The following is a 20,071-nucleotide window of genomic DNA, read 5'->3' as shown; positions in this document are numbered from 1 at the left end:
CAAATGTCAGTTCCATTTATAATTTTTTGAGAAAACACCATAGTGTTTTCCATAGTGGCTGCACTAGTCTGCATTCCCACCAGCAGTGTGCTAGAGTGCCCTTTTCTCTACACCCTTGCCAGCACTTGTTGTTTGATGATTTGTTGATGACAGCCATTCTGGCAGGTGTGAGACCATACCTCACAGATGTTTTAATTTGCATCGCTCTGATGATTAGTGATGTTGAGTGTTTTTTCATATGTCTCTTGACCATTGGTATGTCCTCTTTGGAGAGGTGTCTATTTATGTCCTCTACCCATTTTTTAATTGGGTTCTTTGTTTTCCTTTTGTTGAGTTGTATGAGTACTCTATATATTTTGGAAATCAATCTCTTATCTGATATATCATTGGCAATTATGCTCTCCCATAGAGTGGGTTTCCTTTTCATTTTGATGGTTGTTTCTTTTGCTGTGCAGAAGCTTTTTAGTTTGATGTGGTGCCATGTATTCATTTTTTCCTTTGTTTTTCTTGCCTTTGTATCAGGCATTGTATCAGTGAAAATTTTGCTGCATGTGATTTCTGAAATTTTGTTGCCTCCATTCTCTTCTAGGATTTTTATGAATTCATGAGTCACATTTCAGTCTTTTAGCCATTTTGAGTTTATTCTTGTGTGTGGTGTAAGTTGATGTTCTAGTTTCATTTTTTTGCATGTAGCTGTCCAATTTTCCCAACACCATTTATTAAAGAGGTTGTCTTTACTCCATTTTATACTCCTGCCACCTTTGTCAAATATTAATTGAGCATAATGTCTTGGATCAATTTCTGGGTTCTCTGTTCTGTTCCATTGATCTATCTGCCTGTTTTGTACCAGTATCAAGCTGTTTTGATTACAATGGCTTTGTAGTATAACCTGATCTCTAGTATTGTGATCCCTTCTACCTTGTTCTTTTTTAAGATTGCTGTGGTTATTTGGGTTCTTTTTTGGTTCCATATGAATTTTAAAATATTTGTTCTAGTTCTGTGAAATATATAATTGGTATTTTGATGAGGATTGCAATGAATCTATAGATTGCTTTGGACAGTATGGTCATTTTAATAATGTTAATTCTTCCAATCCATAAATAAGGTATATGCTTCCACTTTTTGATATCTTCCTCTGTTTCGTTTTTCAATGACCTGTCGTTTTCTGCAAATAGGTCCTTTACTTCCTTTTATTTAAATTTTTTTCTCTATTTATTGATTTTAGAAAGAGAGAGAAAGGGAGATGGAGAGAGATAGAAACATCGATGAGAGAGAACATCGATTGGCTGCCTCCTGAATGCCCTCCACTTGGGATTTGGCCCACAACCTGGGCATATGCCCCGAATGGGAATTAAACTAGTGACCTCTTGGTGCATGGGTCGATGCTCAACCACTGAGCCACACCAGCCAGACAAGTCCTTTATTTGTTCGGTTAAGTTTATTCCTAGGCATCTTAATTCTTTGCAGCAATGGTAAATTAGACTTTTTTGTTTGTTTTTCTTTCTGTAAGTTCATTATTGATGTATAAGAATGCCTTCGACTGCCATCAACAAATCACCAAACAACAAGTGTTGGAGAGGTTGTGGAGAAAAGGGGATTCTGGTACACTGCTGGTGGGAATGCAGACTGGTGCAGCCACTATGGAAAACAATATGGTTACCTCAAAAAATTAAAAATTTAACTGCCATTTGACCCAGTGATCCCACTTGTATGAATGAATATACCCTAAGAAGCCTGAAATATCAATCAGAAAGGATATATGTACCCTTATGTTCATAGCAGCACTATTTACAATAACTAAGATTTGGAAACAGCCCAAATGTTCATCAGTAGACAAATGGATAAAAAAGCTATGGTACATATACACAATGGAGTACTATGCTGCTGTAAGAAAGAAAGATCTCATATCCTTTGAGATGACATGGAGGGACCTGGAGTATTATCCTAAGCGAAACAAGTCAAGCAGAGAAAGACAAATATCACATGATCTCACTTATTTGTGGAATATAATGAACATAACAGTCTGAGGAATGGGGTAGTCCCAGAGACATGGAATTGGGGTACAGACTGACAGTCCCCAGAAGAGGGGATGGGAGGGAGATAAACCACAAAACTTATATGCATGTATGCATGAACAATGGACATGGACAACAAAGCTGGGAACAGGGTGGGGAGGGAGTGGAAGGGGGTAACAGTGGGGGTAAAAGGAGAAACATCTATAACAAAAATAAATTAATTATTTTTTTAAAAAATAATGCCTTGGATTTCTAGATGTTAATTTTGTATCCTGCTACTTTGTCAAATTTGTTTATTAAATCTAATAGATTTTTTATGGAGTCTTTAGGGTTTTCTATGTACAATATCATACAATATCATAGCATCAGCAAATAATGACAGTTTCATTACCTCCTTTCCAATTTGGATCCCTTTTGTTTTATCTTCATGTCTAATTGCTGTGTCTGACTTCCAGTACTATGTTAAATAAGAGTGGTGAAAGTGAGAACTCTGTCTTATTCCTCTTCTTAAGGGAAATGCTTTTAGTTTTTGCCCATTGAGTATGATATTGGCTGTAGGTTTTTCATATATGACCTTTATTATGTCAAGATATGATCTCTCTATTTCCACATTGCTCAGTGTTTTTATCAGAAATGGGTGCTGGATTTTGTTGAATGCTTTTTCAGCATCTATTGGTATGATCATGTAGGTTTTATCTTTCATTTTGTTTGTGTGGTGTATCACATTTATTGATTTGCAAATATTGTACCAGCCTTGCATCCCTGGAATGAATCCCACTTGGTCATGGTGAATAATTTTTTTAATGTATTGGTGGATCTGATTTGCTAATATTTTGCTATGGATTTTGCATCTATGCTCACCAATTATATTGACCTGTAGCTTTCTTTCTTTGTAGTGTCTTCTGGTTTTGGAATTAGAATCATGCTGGCCTCATAAAATGAGTTTGGAAGTCTTCCTTCTTCTTGAATTTTTTTTAATAATTTAAGGAAATTGCATGTTAGATCTTCTTTGAATGTTTGGTAAAACTCCCCTGTGAAGCCATCCAGGCCTGGGCTTTTGTTTGCTGGGAGATTCTTGATTACATTATCAACTTCCTTAGTTGTTATTGGTCTGTTCAAGTTTTCTGTCTCTTCCCAGTTCAGTTTTGGGAGACTATGTGTTTCTAGAAATTTGTCCATTTTGCCTAGATTGTCCATTGGTTGGTATATAATCGTTCATTTTATTTATTAACAATCCTTTGTATTTCTGTGATGTCAGTTGTTACTTCTCTTTTGTTTCTGATTTTATTTGGGTCCTTGCCTTCTGTTTCTTGTTGAGTATAAGTAAGGGTACATCAATCTGGTTTATCTTTTCAAAGAACCAGTTCTTTGTTTCATTGATTTTCTGAATTATTTTATTAGTCTCTATTTCATTTATTTCTGCTCTTATCTTTACTATTTCTTTTCCTTATGTGCTCTAGGTTTTTCTTTTTGTTTGCTTTCTAGTTCTTTAAGTTTTGAGGTTAGATAGTCAATTAGAAATTATTCTTGTTTCCTGAGGTAAGTCTGTGGTGCTATAAACTTCCCTCTCAGAAATGCTTTTGCTGCATCCCATAGATTTTGTGTTATTGTGTATTCATTGTCATAGGTTTCAAAGAAGTTTTTAATTTCTTCCTTGATCTCCTCGGTAACCCATTTATTATTTAATAACATGCTATTTAGCCTCCATGTGTTTGAGTGTTTTTGAGTGTTTTCATTGTAAGTAATTTTTAGTTTTATGCCCTTGTGATCTTAGAAGATATTTGATATTATTTTAATCTTCTTGAACATGTAGAGACTTAGTTTGTGTCCTATAATGTGGTCTACCTTTGAGAATGTCCTATGTGCACTTGAGAAGAATGTGAATTCTGCAGTTTGGGGGTGTAATTCTCTTTGGATATCTATTAAATTCATTTGATGTAGGGCTTCGTTTAGAATCTGTGTTTCCTTGTTAATTTTTTGTCTAGATGATCTATCCAGTGATGTCAGTGGGGTGTTGAAGTCCGCTATAACTGTATTGCTGTTGATTTCTCCTTTGTAGTCCTCCAGAAGTTTTTAATATATTTTGGTGTTCCTATATTGGGTGCATATATGTTTACCAAGGTTATATGTTCCTGTTGGATAGATCCTTTCAGTATTATGCAGTGGCCTTCTTTGTCTCTAGTTATGGCCTTCGTTTTGAAATCTATTTTATCAGATATGAGTATTGCTACCCCAGCTCTATTTTCTTTTCTGTTTGCTTGGAAGATTTTTTCCCATCCCTTCGCTTTCAACCTATGTGAGTCTTTTGTTGTGAGGTAGGTCTCTTGTAAAGAACATATATATATATATATATATGTGAGTCATGCTTTCTTATTCAATCAGCTACTCTGTGTCTTTTGATCAGAGTGTTTAATCCATTTACATTTAAGGTTATTATTCATATGTACTTATTTATTGCAATTTTTGTTTATTGGGGTTATATTTTCTTCCTATTTCTTCTACTAATTACAGCAGTCCTTTTAACATTTCTTGCAGTGCTGGTTTGGTGCTAATATATTCCCTTGGCCTTTTTTTTTTTTTTCTCTTTTGGTCTGGCAAACTCTTTATTTCACCTATTTTGAATGATAGCCTTGCTGGATAGAGTATCTTGGATTCAGATCCTTGTTTTTCATTACCTTGATTACTTTATGTCATTCCCTTCTGGCCTGTAGTGTTTCTGCTGAGAAGGCATCTGATAGCCTTATAGGGGTTCCTTTGTAGGTAACCTGTTGGTTATCTCTTGCTGCCTTTAGGGTTCTTTCTGTCTTTAATTTTTGGCATTTAAATTATTATATGTTTTTGTGTGGGCCTGTCTGAGTTCTTCTTACTTGGGCTCTCTGTGTTTCTTGTACTTATATGCCTTTTTTCTTCACCAAGTTAGAGAAGTTTTCTGTTACTATTTCTTCAAATAAATCCTTGCTCATTTTCTTCGTCTTCTGAAACTCCTATGATGTGGATGTTTTTACATTTCATATTGTCACACAGTTCTCTTAGGCTGTCTTCTGTTTTTCAATTATTTTTTTCTTTTTGGTTCTCTGATTGGGCGAGTTTTTCTACCCTGTCTTCACTCATCCAATCTTTGGCCTCTTGTACTCTACTCATTATTCCTTTCAATGTGTTCTTTGATTCTGCTATGTCATTCTCCATTTCCAATTGGTTGATTTTCAATGCTTCTATATCTTTACCCATGCTGTTGAGCTTTCTCATGATTATTATTCTGAACTCTTCCTCTGATATCTCACTCAATTCCCTTTCATTAATTTCATCTTTTGTCTAATTATATTGTTCTTTCATTTGGGATTTTTTTCTTTATTTCACCATTTTGACTGTCTCAAATTAGCATGCCAAATTTTTCTTGTAGGTGTTGGTGTTCTGCTGGTTGTCGCTTTTTCTACCAGGTTTGGATGAGTGTGAGAGGACCCACATTAAACACCTTTGTGAAGTCTTACTTTCCTGGGTAGATTTGCAAGCCCAAGAAAAGTTCAGTAATCCTCTAGCTTTTTGCCTGGAGGCTATTAGTCTGTTACTTGATGAGCCTTGGGTTTTAGCCCTCAACTGAATGGGAAAAAAAAATCCCTCAGGTGCTCAGGGTAAGAGGATTTCCAATGGGTGGGGCAGATGCTTGCTGGCTGTTAATGAGCCTCAATTTGCATTTCTCTGGCCTGGCAGGGTGGTGTTAAATTCCTGAAGGAGGGGCTGTTGCTTCTCCCCAGGGCTTTGGGAAGAGGCTATTTGGGTAATATGGCTACTGTCCTGTGAGGGAGTGATTCAGCATAGAACTCCCATTGCTCTCCCTGCTCTCCAATATCCCAAGTCTCTCCACACCGTTTCAGTTCAGTCTTCCCTTCCTCTGTCGGAGCCCAAGGTGAGTGGCTATAGCTAGTTTAGTGGTCTGCCCTGGCCCTCTGTGCTATGGAGCTGGCTTGGGATTTTAATCCTGAGGGAGCTGCTCACAGCTAAAACAGTTGCTGTCTGTGGGCTCCCAGCCTGCCCTCTCATGCCTCTGCAGTTCCTACCAGGCTCAATTTAGTGCCCTTTTTCTGAATGTGGTTATAGGGGTCCTCTCCAGATGTTTTTCTGTTGGTTTTTCCTGACAATTTGTCTTTATTTTAGTTGTAATTCAAGTTTGGTCCTGGGAGATAGTCTGTGTAGTTTCCATTCACTCTGCTGCCATTTTGGAATTCTTGTTATTTTTTTCTTTTAATCCTCACCCAAGGACATACTCATTTTACAGATGAGGCAACTAAGGAACAGCAAGATGACATATCTTTCTCAAGGTAACATGAAGCTTCTATTTAAAGGTAAAGGATACCACCCTGGCTGGTTTGGCTCAGCGGTTAAACCGTTGGCCCGCAGACCAGAGAGACCCGGGTTCGGGCTAAGGGCATGTACCTTGGTTGCAGTTTGTCCCCGGCCCTGATTGGGGTCATGTGGGTGGCAACCAGTCAACGTGTCTCTCTCACATCAATATTTCTCTCTCTCTCTTCCTTCCTCTCTCCCTCCTACTCTATCTGAAGATAAATGCAAAAATGTCCTCAGGTGAGGATAAAAATTAATTAATTAATTAATTAATGTAAAGAATACCAAGCAACAGAAGAAAGATGATACAAGCAAGCATCAAATGTCCAGAGACATCAGGAGGCCGAATCTTCCCAAAGCCCCCTCTTTCTCTGAGTACTGGAGATGACTTGAAAGTTTTTTTACCTTTTGACCAGATTTTATTTTTAAGAGTAGTTTTATATTCACAGCAAGATTGAGCATAAGGTAAAAAGTTTCATATGCATGCTGCTGCCCCTCACACAGGCCCAGCCTTCCCTATTATCAACATCTCCCACCAGAGTGTTACACTTCTTACAATTGATGAACCTACACTGACATGTCATTATCACCCAAAGTCCATACATTACATTGGGTTTTCCATTAGGAACATTTTATAGGTCTGGACAAACTAATAATAACGTATACCCACAATTATAATATCCTAGAGAGTAGTTTCCCTACCCTAAATATCCTAAAAAGTCGTACTTTCGCTTTTAATCATCTATTTACTCTAGGTAAAGCAGAGGCATGGTCTAGCTGTGCCCAAAACTATCAGAAGGGACAGGACACAAATGAGGATCTCATACTCCTAATTTTTTCAACCAGAGTGATCCAATCCCCCTTACATAATATCAGAGAATACACATGGCTCTTTTTGGGTGGTAACATCAAATAGTTTGTCTGTCAAGCTCAATGCAGTCGCCAAATGTTGGTTTCAGTCTATCTTTTGTCAATGGTGTGTACTGTCTCTAGAAAATGGTTTACTTACTTGGGTTTCTTACAGCAGGTAACAAAATAATAAAATTTCCCGGTTTTACTAATCAAAATCCCATGTATTCCTCCAAAATTTGCTAGATTAAATGAGAGATGTCAATGCCTTGCCCAAGTTTCACAACTTTTCCATACATACTTAAGTTTAGCCTTTATGAGCTGCTAGGTTGTCTTCCCTTCCCTTTCTAACAGAATAGACCCTATTCTCAGCCTACAGAGAAACCAGAGAGCTGGATAGGGAGGGTGACTCCCCAAGATCTTTTCACTTTGTGGTTAGTCCTCTAGCATCTTCCATGACTATCTGTGCACTAATGCTGTAACGGTTTTCCAAAGGCTGGTTTCCTCCCACCCTAGCCTTCCCAGCAATCAGAAAAGTATTTCCATCACTTCCTTAATCTAACAAATAAAACTCCAGGGGCTCTTTTAAGCATCTGGTTTTCAGTTCCATAGACGCCATTAAACTGACCCAAACAACAACAAAAATTAATAAGGATTCACTAAGAACTAGGCCTTAGTGTCTCCTCACCCAGAGCCTGGGGCCTGGGTTCCCCTTTGGTGGCATTTCAAAAGCAAAGGTTGGCAAATCACCTGGGAAGCAATGTCAATAAGCCCCAGACTATCCACCAAGCTGAGCGCCTATCTTCAATGCTATGTGTAATATTTCCATTGAAAATACTTCCTTCATCTAAAAGTTATAAATAGCCCTGGCCAGTGTGGTTCAGCAGTTAGAGGATCAGCCCACAGACGAAAGGATCATGGGTTCAGTTACTGTCAAGGGCATGAATCTGGGTTGTAGGTTCGATCCCCGGCCCCAGTCAGGCTCATGAGAGAGGCAACCAATCTGTGTCTCACATCAATGTTTCTCTCTCTCCCTCTCCCTCTCCCTCACCCACCCTCCCTCCCATTTTATCAATGGAAAAATACTCTCAGGTGAGGATTAATAATTTTTTTAAGTAATCAAAGTAACTTTTAAAACAATAAATAAAAATAAAAGTTACGAATACCCTTTATTACATGACAAATGGTTGGGATTAATCACTTTTGCTTTCAGCAAACCTTGAAAGAAAGTATGATATCATAAATCAAGTATTAAGGCCTGGGCTTAAATCTGTTCATTCCTGGGCCCCACATGAGAAGAGGAGGTCTGTGAGGTTAAAAACAGACCCCACAAAGGTCCACAAAGGTTGATTCAGTGAGGGCAAGAACATATACCAACCAAGGCTTTTCAATTGGAATTGCTTTCTGAGGATATGAAAAAAAAACTTTTTGTTGAATAAATGAGAGCCTAAACTCATTCTGTTCCAAAAATAAGGGGCAGCTTCCCTCTCCCTACTAGGCCTCTTAAAGGGCCAGGGCTCTTGGAAAAATTAAATACAGGGGGGGAAAAGTCACTAGCCTGATTACTGGAATCCAGAGCTGCACATGAGTTTTCTGTTCAAAACAACAGAGGTACTAGGCACCCCTTGTACGAACAGACCTGATAGAGGGGATCCCCAGTAAGGCCATCTGAGTCCAGAGATCATCATAAGAGAGGTGCCTTACTTGAATGAGCCATATTTTGGGGAGCACTGGGTGTTGCAGCATTAGGGCACCAGGTGCCTGCAGGATTGGGGCACTGGGTACCTGCAGGATGGCCCAAACTGCCCAGACTAGCAAGGACACCTCTAACTCTTGGCTTGTAACATAACTGTCTCTTCATAGATGGGAAACCAGTCCACAGTACCTCGGGATACCCTTCTGAGATGCATATTTATCAACTGAGAGAAATTTGAGCCTGAGTCCCTCAAGCTTCTTATACAACATATCCTGGCCCCACTATAAAATGGGCAATGGAAGGGTTTGGCCACTTGTTGGCCCCATTAAGTTTAATACTATCCTACAACTAGATCTGTTTTGCTGTTTTAAAGGGAAGTGGATGGAGAATGAGATCAATGTCTTTTCCATACAGTCAAGTCTTTATGGCTCTCAGAAATGACTACTGATAAACTAAATCTCTCTGTAATAACTACAGGGTCTGAAAAAAAAATATGCCCAAATTGTAAAAAAAAAAAAAAAAAAAAAATTTCCAAAAATGGGTGAATAAATTAGTCAGTTCTTTCCCATCATTTGGGTGGCAACCCAGTTCTTAGAATAAAAAAACTGTCCTTGTTTTACACATGATGTCTTTACAGGGCCAGAGGTGTGGCCTCAGAAACAATTCAAAGTCCACCAAATATTATCTGACTCATCTTTCAAAAGGAAACTTTCTGGGAGGTAATCCTCATTAAAAGGGAAAAAAACTTAGCTATCTGAGCAGATCAAATTAACTTAATTTCAGCTGTTATACAGATTGCTAGACAAGTCTTAAAATCACCTACTTTGGGCATTTTTTATAGAAAAGCTAGAAAATACACTTAAAGCTGTTAGTGAATGTCTTCTTTATTAGAAGTCTCTTAAAAGCATGTTTGCCGATGAAGTAGCCTATTTCTAAAAGTTATGAAATGTGTTTGCCGATCTAAAAGATGTTAATTGCTTCCTTTTTAGTTGTCACTAAAAAGATCAAGGTTTCTAAGAGTTAAGAATTAGAAAGAAATTGTATAGTATTGGTGATTGATGGTAAAAGGTATAGAAATTTCTTTTTAAGAAAAAGAAAGAAAGTTGTTCTAAAGCTGGTTATTTCTGAACAGGTAAGAAGGTTTGTGAAAGTTGTAGAAAGGTTTGTGAAAGTTATAAAAGTTTTGTGAAATTTTGAAAGGAAATTATAAGTTAGCTAAATAGTAGATTTAATTAAATAAATAAACTTAGAAATCAAAAGTAAGCTAATACAAAGTTGGAGAATATTGGTGTTTTTTTGTTGTTGTTGTTGAAAGGACAAGGATTATCCTCTTGCTTATCAGATATAAGGAAGGAGACATTTTTTACAGCAATCTGGTAAATTATATATTTTTCTCCCTACCTGATCCTTCCAGAATTTGGTAATTCTTCATGAGTGATTCATGGCAAAACATTTCTTATTTATTTTTAATCCTCACCTGAGGATATTTTTCCATTTATCTTCAGATAGAATGGGAGGAAGGGAGAGAGAGAAACATTGATGTGAGAGGGACACATCGACTGGTTGCCTCCTGCACCACCCCAACCAGGGCCGGGGACAAACCGCAACCAATGTACGTGCCCTTGACTGGAATCAAACACGCGACTCGGTCTGTGGGCTGATGCTCTAACTGCTGAACCAAACCAGCCAGGACCATGGCAAAACATTTCTTTGCATGACTTCAATAAGACTAGTTTTCTATTGTGGTTTTAAGAGACCTTGACTGTAATATCATGTCTGATAGAGACATGCCTGGACTCTGGATGTCACAAAATAGCTTTAAGGAATGGAGACTGACTTCAAAGCCAATAAAAGCCCCTAGAAGAAATGGCCATCCCTGTCTTGTTCCTGTTCTTAAGGGAAATGCTTTTAATTTTTGCCCATTGAGTATGATGTTGGCAATAGGTCTGTCATAAATGGCCTTTATTATGTTGAGATATGACCCTTCTACTTCCACTTTGATTTTATCAAAAATGGATGCTGAATCTTCTCAAATGCTTTTTCAGGATCTATTGATATGATCACAATTTTTATCTTTCATTTTGTTTATGTGGTGTATCACATTTATTGATTTACAAATATTGTACCAGCCTTGCATCCCCAGGATAAATCCCACTTGGTCGTGGTGTGTAACTTTTTCAATATATTGCTGGATTCGATTTGCTAAGATTTTGTTGAGAATTTTGGCATCTATGTTCATCAGGGATATTGGCCTGTAATTTTCTTTCTTTGTAGTGTTTTTATCTGATTTTGGATTTAGGATTATGCTGGCCTCATAAAAAGAGTTTGCTCTTGAATTCTTTGGAATAGTTTGAAGAGAATAGGTGATAGTTCTTCTTTGAATGCTTGGTAAAACTCCCGTGTAGCCGTCTGGCCCATGGCTTTTGTTTGCTGGGATTTTACTGATTACTTCTTCTATTTCCTTAATTGTTTTGGTCTGTTTATGTTTTCTGACTCTTCCCAGTTGAGTTTTGGAATAGTATATGATTCTAAGAACTTGTCCATTTCTCCTAGGTTGTCGAATTTGTTGGCATGTAATTGTTCATAGTATTCATAGTGTTTTCTTACAATCCTTTGTATTTCTGTGGTGTCAGTTGTTACTTCTCCACTTTCAATTCTAATTTCATTAATTCGGGTTATCTCTCTTTGTTTATTGGTGAATCTGGCTAACGGTTGATCAATCTTGTTTATCCTTTCAAAGAACCAGCTCTTGCGTTCACTGAATTTTTTTTTTAGTCTCTGTCATTTATTTCTGTTCTGATTTTTACTATTTCCTTTCTTCTACTAACTCTGGATTTTTCTTGTTCTCTTTTTAAATCTTTAAGTTGTTGGGTTAGATAGTTTATTAGAAAATTTTCTTCTTTCTTGAGGTAGCCTGTATTGCTATGAACTTCCCTCTCAGAACTGCTTTTGCTGCATCCCATAGATTTTGTATTGTTGTGTGTTCATTTTCATTTATTTCCAGGAAGTTTTTTTTTTGTTTTTTTGGTTTTTTTTTTTGGTATATGCCCCTAGCAGGAACCAAACCCAAGACTCTCCGATCCACAGGCTGATGCTCCAACCACTGAGCCAAACTGGTCAGGGCTTTATTTCTTTTTTGATCTTATTGGTAACCCATTCATTGTTTAGTAACATGCTATTTAGTTGCCATGTGTTTGAATGTTTTTGAGTGTTTTTATTGAAATTGATTTTTAGTTTCATGCCATGTGATCTGAGAAGATGCTTGATATGATTTCAATCTTATTGAACTTGTAGAGACTTACTTTGTGGTCTAACATGTGGTCTATCTTTGAGAATGTCCTGTGTGCACTTGAGACGAATGTATATTCTGTAGCTTTGGGGTGAAATGTTCTGTAAATATCAATTAAATCCAACTGATCCAGTTCACCATTTAAGGACTCTGTTTCCTTTTTAATTTTTTGTCAAGATCTATCCAGTGATGTCAGTGGGGTGTTAGAGTTACCCACTATGATTGTATTGCTATTGATCTCTCCTTTGAAATCCTCCAGAAGTTTTTTTAATATATTTTTTTGCTCCTATATTTGGTACATATATGTTTGCCAGGGTTATATCCTCTTGTTGCATTGATCCCTTTAATGTTATGTATGCCCTTCTTTGTCTCTTATTATGGCCCTCGTTTTGAAGTCTATCTAATCAGATATGAGTATTGCTACCCCAGCTTTTTTTTTTTTTTTTTTTTCCATTTGCCTGGAATTTTTTTTCCATCCCTTCACTTTCTTTCTTTTAACTTTTTAAAAAATATTTTTTCTTTATTGATTTTAGAGAGGAAAGGAATGAGCTAGAAAGATTGATGAGAGAGAACATCAACTGGCCACCTCCTGCATGCCCCCCACTGGGGATCAGGCCCACAATTTGGGCAAGTGCCCTGACTGGGAATTGAACTGGTGACCTCTTGGTGCATGGGTTGATGCTCAGCCAGTGAGCCACACTGGCTGGGCTCCATTTCATCCTGCGTGAGTCTTTTGTTGTGAGGTGGGTCTCTTGTAGACAGCATATATATGGGTCGTGTTTTCCTATCTAATCAGCTACCCTATGTCTTTTGATTGGAGCATTTAAGGTTATTATTGATACTTATTAGTTGCAATTTTTATTTTATGCCTGTGTTCTTCTCTATTTCTTCATCTTACAACACAGTCCCTTCAGCATTTCTTGCAGTGCTGGTTTGGTGATGGTAAATTCCTTTAACATTTTTCTTTTTGTCTGTGAAGCTCTTTATTTCACCTTTATAGCCTTGCTGGAGTAAGTAGTTTTGGATTCAAACCCTTGCCTTTCTTTCTTTCTTTCTTTCTTTCTTTCTTTCTTTCTTTCTTTCTTTCTTCCTTTCTTCCTTTCTTATCCTCACCCGAGGACATTTTCCCATTTTTTGTTCAGATAGAGAGGGAGGGAGGGGGAGAGAGAGAGAGAGAGAGAGAGAGAGAAACATCAATGTGAAAGGGACATATCGAGTGTTTGCCACCCGCACAACCCAACCAGGGCCGGGGACAAACTGCAACCGAGGTACATGCCCCTAGTGGGAACCAAACCTGGGTCTCTCTGGACCACAGGCCAATGCTCTAACCGCTGAGCCAAACCAGCCAGGGCAAAACCCTTGCCTTTCATTACCTTGTATACTTCATGCCACTTCCTTCTGGCCTGCAGTGTTTCTATTGAGAAATCAGCTGACAGTCTAATGAGAGTTCCCTTACAGGTAACTTTTTATTTTTCTCTTGCTTCCTTTAAGATTCTTTCTTCGTCTTTAATGTTTGCCATTTTAATTATGATGTGTCTAGCTGTGGGTCTTTTGGGGTACATCTTGCTTGGAACTCTCTGTGTTTCCTGGACTTGTGTGACTTTTTCCTTTACCAAATTAGGAAAGTTTTCTGTCATTATTTCTCCAAACAGTTCTCTATTTCTTTCTCCAATTCTTCTCCTTCTGGTACCCCTATGATGTGAATGTTGTTACATTTCATAATGTCTCAAAACTCCCTTAAACTCTCCTCCTGCTTTTTAATTTTTTTTCCCATTTGCTGCTCTATTTGGGTGTTTTTTTTCTACCTTGTCTTCTAACTCGCTGATTCAGTCTTCAGCTTCTTCTAATCTACTGAGTCCTAAGGTATTTTTCAAATCAGCTATGTCATTCTTTATTTCCTCTTGATTTTTATTCATAGCTTCTACCTTTCTTTATGCTGATGTAGTTCCCACTGAGCTCTTTATAATTTTCATTATGTTGCTTGTAGTTCTCACTGAATTGTTTGAGCACCCTTAAAATCATTGCTCTGACTTCTTTATATGACAAATTGCCTGCTTCCATTTCATGTAGTTCCTTTTTCTCGTGATTCCTCCTTTTCTTTCATTTGGGTGTTGTTTCTTCATCTCACCATTTTAGCAGTCTGGTAGTTCTAGACCCAGTGAGGAATGCTGGGATGAGTAGGCAGGTCAATGTGTATCAAATAAGGCTGCTGTGCCTCCCAGACTATTTTGGTGTGTGGCGCCTCTTGCCTGCTGTGTATTCTGGAGGGTTGACAACTGGCAGCTGGAACTAATCTGCTGGGGTAGTAGGTGCTGCTCGGGTACATAGGTCCAGCTGGTGCACTGCTGGGGCGCACTGCTGCCTGGTGGGGCTCAGCTCCTGATCAGTCACTGCTGATACTGCTGGGGGCAAGTGTCAATTCCCAGTTTGCACTGCGATGCTGCATCTGTTACCAGGGGGTCCTCTCTGCTCTCAATCCTCTGCTGCTGTTGGGGGCTGAGGATGCTCAGCTCCTGGGACTTTACTGCTGCTAGGGAAGGAGCTCCACTCCAAATTCACTGCTGCAGTTTTCAGGGGCAGGTCTCAGCTACCTGAACCTTGTTGCTGCTTGGGCTGGGGCACCATTCCTGGTAGGCTCTGCTGATGCTGCTGGGGATGGGTCTCAGCTGCCAATCTCCAATGATGCTGCCCAGGGATGACTGTTCACTCCCAAGCCTCTGCTGCTGGGGGTGTCTCTTGGCTCCCAAACCTCAGCTGCTATTGGGGGTAGGGCTCCATTCCCCCCTAGTCACTGCTGCTGAGGGGAAAGGTTCTGGGCTCCCAAGCTGGTGCTACTGCTGCTGGTGGTGGAGCTTGGCTCCAATCAGGCTGCTGCTATGGGGGAGGGTGCTCAGCTCCCAGCCAGGTTGCTGCTTACCCAAGCAGGTACCTTGACACCTACCGTGCACTGGTCCGAGTTGACACAGCCAGGTCCACTGGTCCAATGGTGCAAGGCACACTGGTGGACTCAGGTTGCTCAGCTCTAGCTGCTCCCTGCTGCCTCCTCCCACAGAAGACCAGCAGATCTTCCAAAATGGTGGGGACTTCTGGGCCACGCAGGGAGAACTGCCCTGAAAAGCCACTTACCGCGGTAGCCAGCTGTTCCCAATTTATAGCACAGGAACCCTATGCCCCATATTTCTTCAGTGCTCAAGGTTGCTCTTCCACACTTCCATCCACTCACACTGTCTCTCACACTTGCTCACACTCTCACACACTCACCGTGGCTCTGGTCCTGCCCACCACCATCTCTGAATCTGAATCCTGAATTTTTCTAATTTTCTTAAATATTTGACTATAACCCTCCAAACTAGTGTTTCCTTTTTTTCCCATCCTTTGACTTGAAACTAAAACTTTTTTCCTTTTATCAAACCATTTGTCATGATTCTTGTCGTTCTAGCTTTTACCCAATAATACTGAAATTTGTAAGTTTGTCTCCACCAGATGACAAGCCCTACTAAGGAAATAGCACCCCAAGACACCATCACAACCTCCTTCTGTGCCCAAGCCTCATCATCCCTCTGACAGAGAGCAACCATCTCTTGGCTCTGAAGGAAAAATTCAATCCTCTTCAGCAGGAAGCAACTACAGAAGAGACTGTGCTCCTTTTCTCTAAAATAATTCAGAGCCAAGATCCTTGAGTGGGGGATATGGTAGTCAGACAGACATGAGCAGAGTAAGGACAATGGGTCAGGTAGAGAAGGTCACCAGGGTGGAAAGCCCCGGGCACCTAGTAAAGACAATTGTAGGGTCGGACCTCATCCCCAGGATGACCTTTCCTACACTAGAATATCATTGGTCATGTGATTTGGACCTTCTGACCTTTTCCTCCCTAAAAATAACATCTAGATCTCATTGGTATTTCAGCTCCAGACTCAGAAAAGCAGCAAAACCAGACCAGCAACCCCATGGCTAACCTAGAACCAGCTACATTGAATAATGACCCCCTGTCCAGTGGAAACCCCAACCCTGAAAGGACATACCTGGAAAGCTGCTGAATACTCTATTGAGATCTTCTCCTGAGATCTCTAAATTCTCCACCCTTAAAATCCCTAGGACAGGGGACCCCTAGGGCCCTCCCAGGAGTACACCATGCCTTTCCCTTCCTCCCCGGTGTGGTACTATTAACTTCCTCAGTTCCAAGCTCCAAGTGCCTTTCCTTTGCCTCTATAATTTGTTTCCTAAGCCCATTTCTTCTATAAATTACTTCTCCCTCTGTGATGTTTCAAACAAAGATTCTCTGAATTATTTCCTCGTCAGAACTCAAGTACAAAGATTTTGAACCCAAAATCTTTGACCCCACCACTCTAACACCTGGTGTTCTTCCTGCCACTGCCAACAGTGCCAGGCTGGGAACATCCTAGGCACTGAGTAAAGACTCACTAAACTAAAATAAGTTATTATATTTGCCAATTAAGAAAAAGAATAATTTGCCCGGCGAGTATGGCTCAGTGGATTAAGCGTCTCCCGTGGACTGAGAGGTCCCCGTTGGATTCCTGGTCAGGGCACATGCCCAGGTTGCAGCCTCAATCCCCAGTAGCGGATGTACAGGAGGCAGATGACTGGTGTTTCTCTCACATCGATGTTTCTATCTCTCTCTCTCGCTTCCTCTTTCTCTAAAAAAAAAAAAAATCAATAAAAACCTATTTTAAAAAAAGAATAATTTGAGGCATGCTAAAAATGTGGTCACAATAACTCAAACGTTATTTTTGAGGTAAACTGAAAACAACAAGTGAAACCATAAGCCTAGTTTACAAAAAGAAAAGAGCCATGAGAATGAGGATTGAGTTTCAAGGGAAGTTTTCTTATTTGTTTTCACATGAGAGAGACCTAGTACAATTTTTTTTTTTTTTTTAAGAGAGAGAGGAAGGGAGAGATAGAAACATTGATGTGAGAGAGAAACATCTATCAGCGGTCTCCTGCACTCCCCCTATAGGGGATCAAGTGCACAACCCTGGTATAGACTAGGAATACTTAGGTAAACAAAACAAATCCCCTCCCCTTAGGAAAATTGTGTTACTACCTCTTGATTCTTAAATTTCTTGAAGAAAGACTCCCTGAGCTCCCTGTATTCTAGTCAGGGCTCCTCTGTGCTCTGCCTGTGAACATGCCACACAGCCTTACTTTAGGTGATCTGGTCTATCACTTCCTATAGGCTGGATCTTCCTCCAAGACAAGGACCTTGCTCTGGTCCTTGCATCCTCAGAGCCTGGCAAAGAATGAGGTGGGAAGAGAAAGACTGAATCTAGTAAATAGGTCAACTCTACACAGGAAAGTTTACAGTTGCTTGTTTTAACCTTAGAAGGTTGTTTATACACTAAGCAATTTGCTCAGTCACAGAGAAGCTTGGTCTCAGTAGAGCTGAGAGATGGGCCCTGAGTTCTTGATGATTCTGATGTTTGATTACAAGCACAATGCCATCTGAATATTTTCATTTTAAATAAATAAATGACTATTGCTAGACTTTCTTCTGTGCAGTACCTGAAAGATTGGAGAGATACTGGTAAAAATAAGAGATATTACTTCAGGATTTTTTCTTAATGAGATGTGATGAACTGTCACTATTGACTAAAATCAATTATTCTCTGAAATTTTCTTGGATCTTTCCTTTCTCCTTATGCTGACAACCATCCCCCACCCACCAAGGCTAAGTGAGTCCTCAGTTTCCACATGTCTCTTCTGACTAGACCATTTTCTGTTCCTCCATCTGAGGGACCATGGAGCAATAATAACCTCACACTGCCCCCTCCTGGCCCCACTCACTCCCTAACAAGGAGCACATATATCCCCTCTTGCCTGACCCTCTTTGCTCCCACTCCTGTAAAAAAAGGAAAACAACAAAATGCCCCCACAAAAATCAAATGTCTTTATTTTATATAAAAAAAAGTTTGTACAGTTTTAGTTCCTATGTTAAGAAAAAAAAAATCCCTAAAATTGCCATAATGTTTAGATTCACTGCAAACTGTAAAAACAAGCTTTTATATATTAAAAAAAAATTTACATTTTACAATTTTCTACATGCATGCACAAAGTCTCAGTTCTTTCTGTAAACCCCACCCCCCCAAAAAAAAAAGAAAAAGAAAAAAAATCTAGATCCAACAGTAGAAAATTCTACATTTACAATCTCACTTGGAAGGGACTCAAAAAGCCCCCTTCCTTTTGCACACAGAAGAACGAATCACAACAATCACACACCAGGACCAAGTCCATCAGCAGATGCTGCCCGTGGGGAGGGCAGAGGAATGAGGAGACAGACTGACAGACACCATGGAGGGTCAGGGAACTCATCTGGGCCCAACAGAGAAGAAGCACAAACTCTGGGAAATGGATGTTTGAGATGAGAAGGTCAGGGATCTCAATGTCTTGTCGCAGGGTTTGCAAAAGGAATACAGAAGTGGGACTTGGGAAATGAGAAATGAAGGGTTGAAATGGTGGGGGATGGGAAGAAACAAGAGAGACTAAAGGGAAATAAACAAGAACAAACAGATCACGACAGGTAGTTCAGAGAGAGGGACCAATGGGAACAGCCACAGAGTGGCGAGGTAGGTGAAGGACTGAGGCACAGTGTCCTGGTATAGAGGGACAGAGGACATGTGTTGCAAAGGGATGAAAAGGAAAGCCCAGTAGGCACGATGGGGCTGCACTCGGATGCCATGTAGTCAAAGCAAGAAAGAATGCAGGAAAGACCCAGCCACAGTATCCTCTGTGGTGGGGGTGGGGGGGAGGACAGAGGTGGGCACACTCACAGGGAGTATGAGAAAACCCAGGGAGTCACGGGACAGGCAAAGTCAAGGACACTGCTCAGAGGGACTGGGCCAGCTGCACGCCCCACGGCAATTCACAGCATGAAGACAACCTCCCATACAGGAGAAACAAAGGACAAGCACAGCCATACACTTAACAATTCATCCTGATGTTTTTTTAAAAAATAATAATAATCAAAGAAGACAAAGATACCACAGTTCTGACGCAAAGGACCAAAACACTACCATTCTCAGTCACGGCCCTTAGTGCTTATATAGAGAGTTGGGGGAAATTTTTCTTTTTGTTTTAGGAAAAAGGAATGAAAAAATCACAGTGATTAAAAACATGGTAGGTTCTTAAAATAAACACTCCCTGCCCCTAACCTAGGCAGCAACTAAGATCCCAAATAGTTTCCTTCTCCAACTCGGTCTTCAAACCACACTCCTGCCCACAAAGGCAATGACCCCAATCACCATCCAGGCCCCATTTTCCAGGATAGTGAGGTATTTAGAAATGTGACCCAGAGGGGGCTCCTCCAAGATCAGGTCCTTGAAAAGGTACTTTCCCAGTACCCCCAAGAGAGGATGTATTTCACTCAGATCTATCCAAAAATCCATAGCTCCAGCTAGAGGTGGACTTCTAGGCCCTGCCTAAGTCAGCCCCCACAACCACCCCTGTGGGAATAAGGTAAGCACTGGCTGAAGAGCCCTTCTCTAGTAAGTTGTGGGTGGGCATATGTGCTTTTTCAGAAAGGACAGCAGGAGAAACGCCAATCACTAGGCTCCACCCAGCCCAGGACTACCACAACAGAGAGGAAGCCTCCCTGCTGAGACGTCAACAGGGATCTTACCCACGTTGCTCTCTGCAAGACAACCACCAATGAGTTTTCCAGGGAAAAGATGGGCCTGTAAGAGGCATTGTGATTTATTTAGAGGACAGACCCAGGGGCACACTCCAGCCCAGCCACCAGAAGTCTGCCACGTGGATCCTGGCTGGAGGTATCTGGATGCTTCCTAGTTCTATTCCCCTTGGCTAAAACTACATGATTTAAAGGCTCAGATTTACACTGAATATATGTATCAGAGGGCCAGTGAATTTTGC

This window comes from Molossus molossus, unplaced genomic scaffold (genome assembly GCF_014108415.1).
Source record: "Molossus molossus isolate mMolMol1 unplaced genomic scaffold, mMolMol1.p scaffold_m16_p_20, whole genome shotgun sequence".
Taxonomy (NCBI): Eukaryota; Metazoa; Chordata; class Mammalia; order Chiroptera; family Molossidae; genus Molossus; species Molossus molossus.
The sequence above is the reverse complement of the archived record's forward strand: the minus strand, read 5'-3'. Positions refer to the sequence as shown.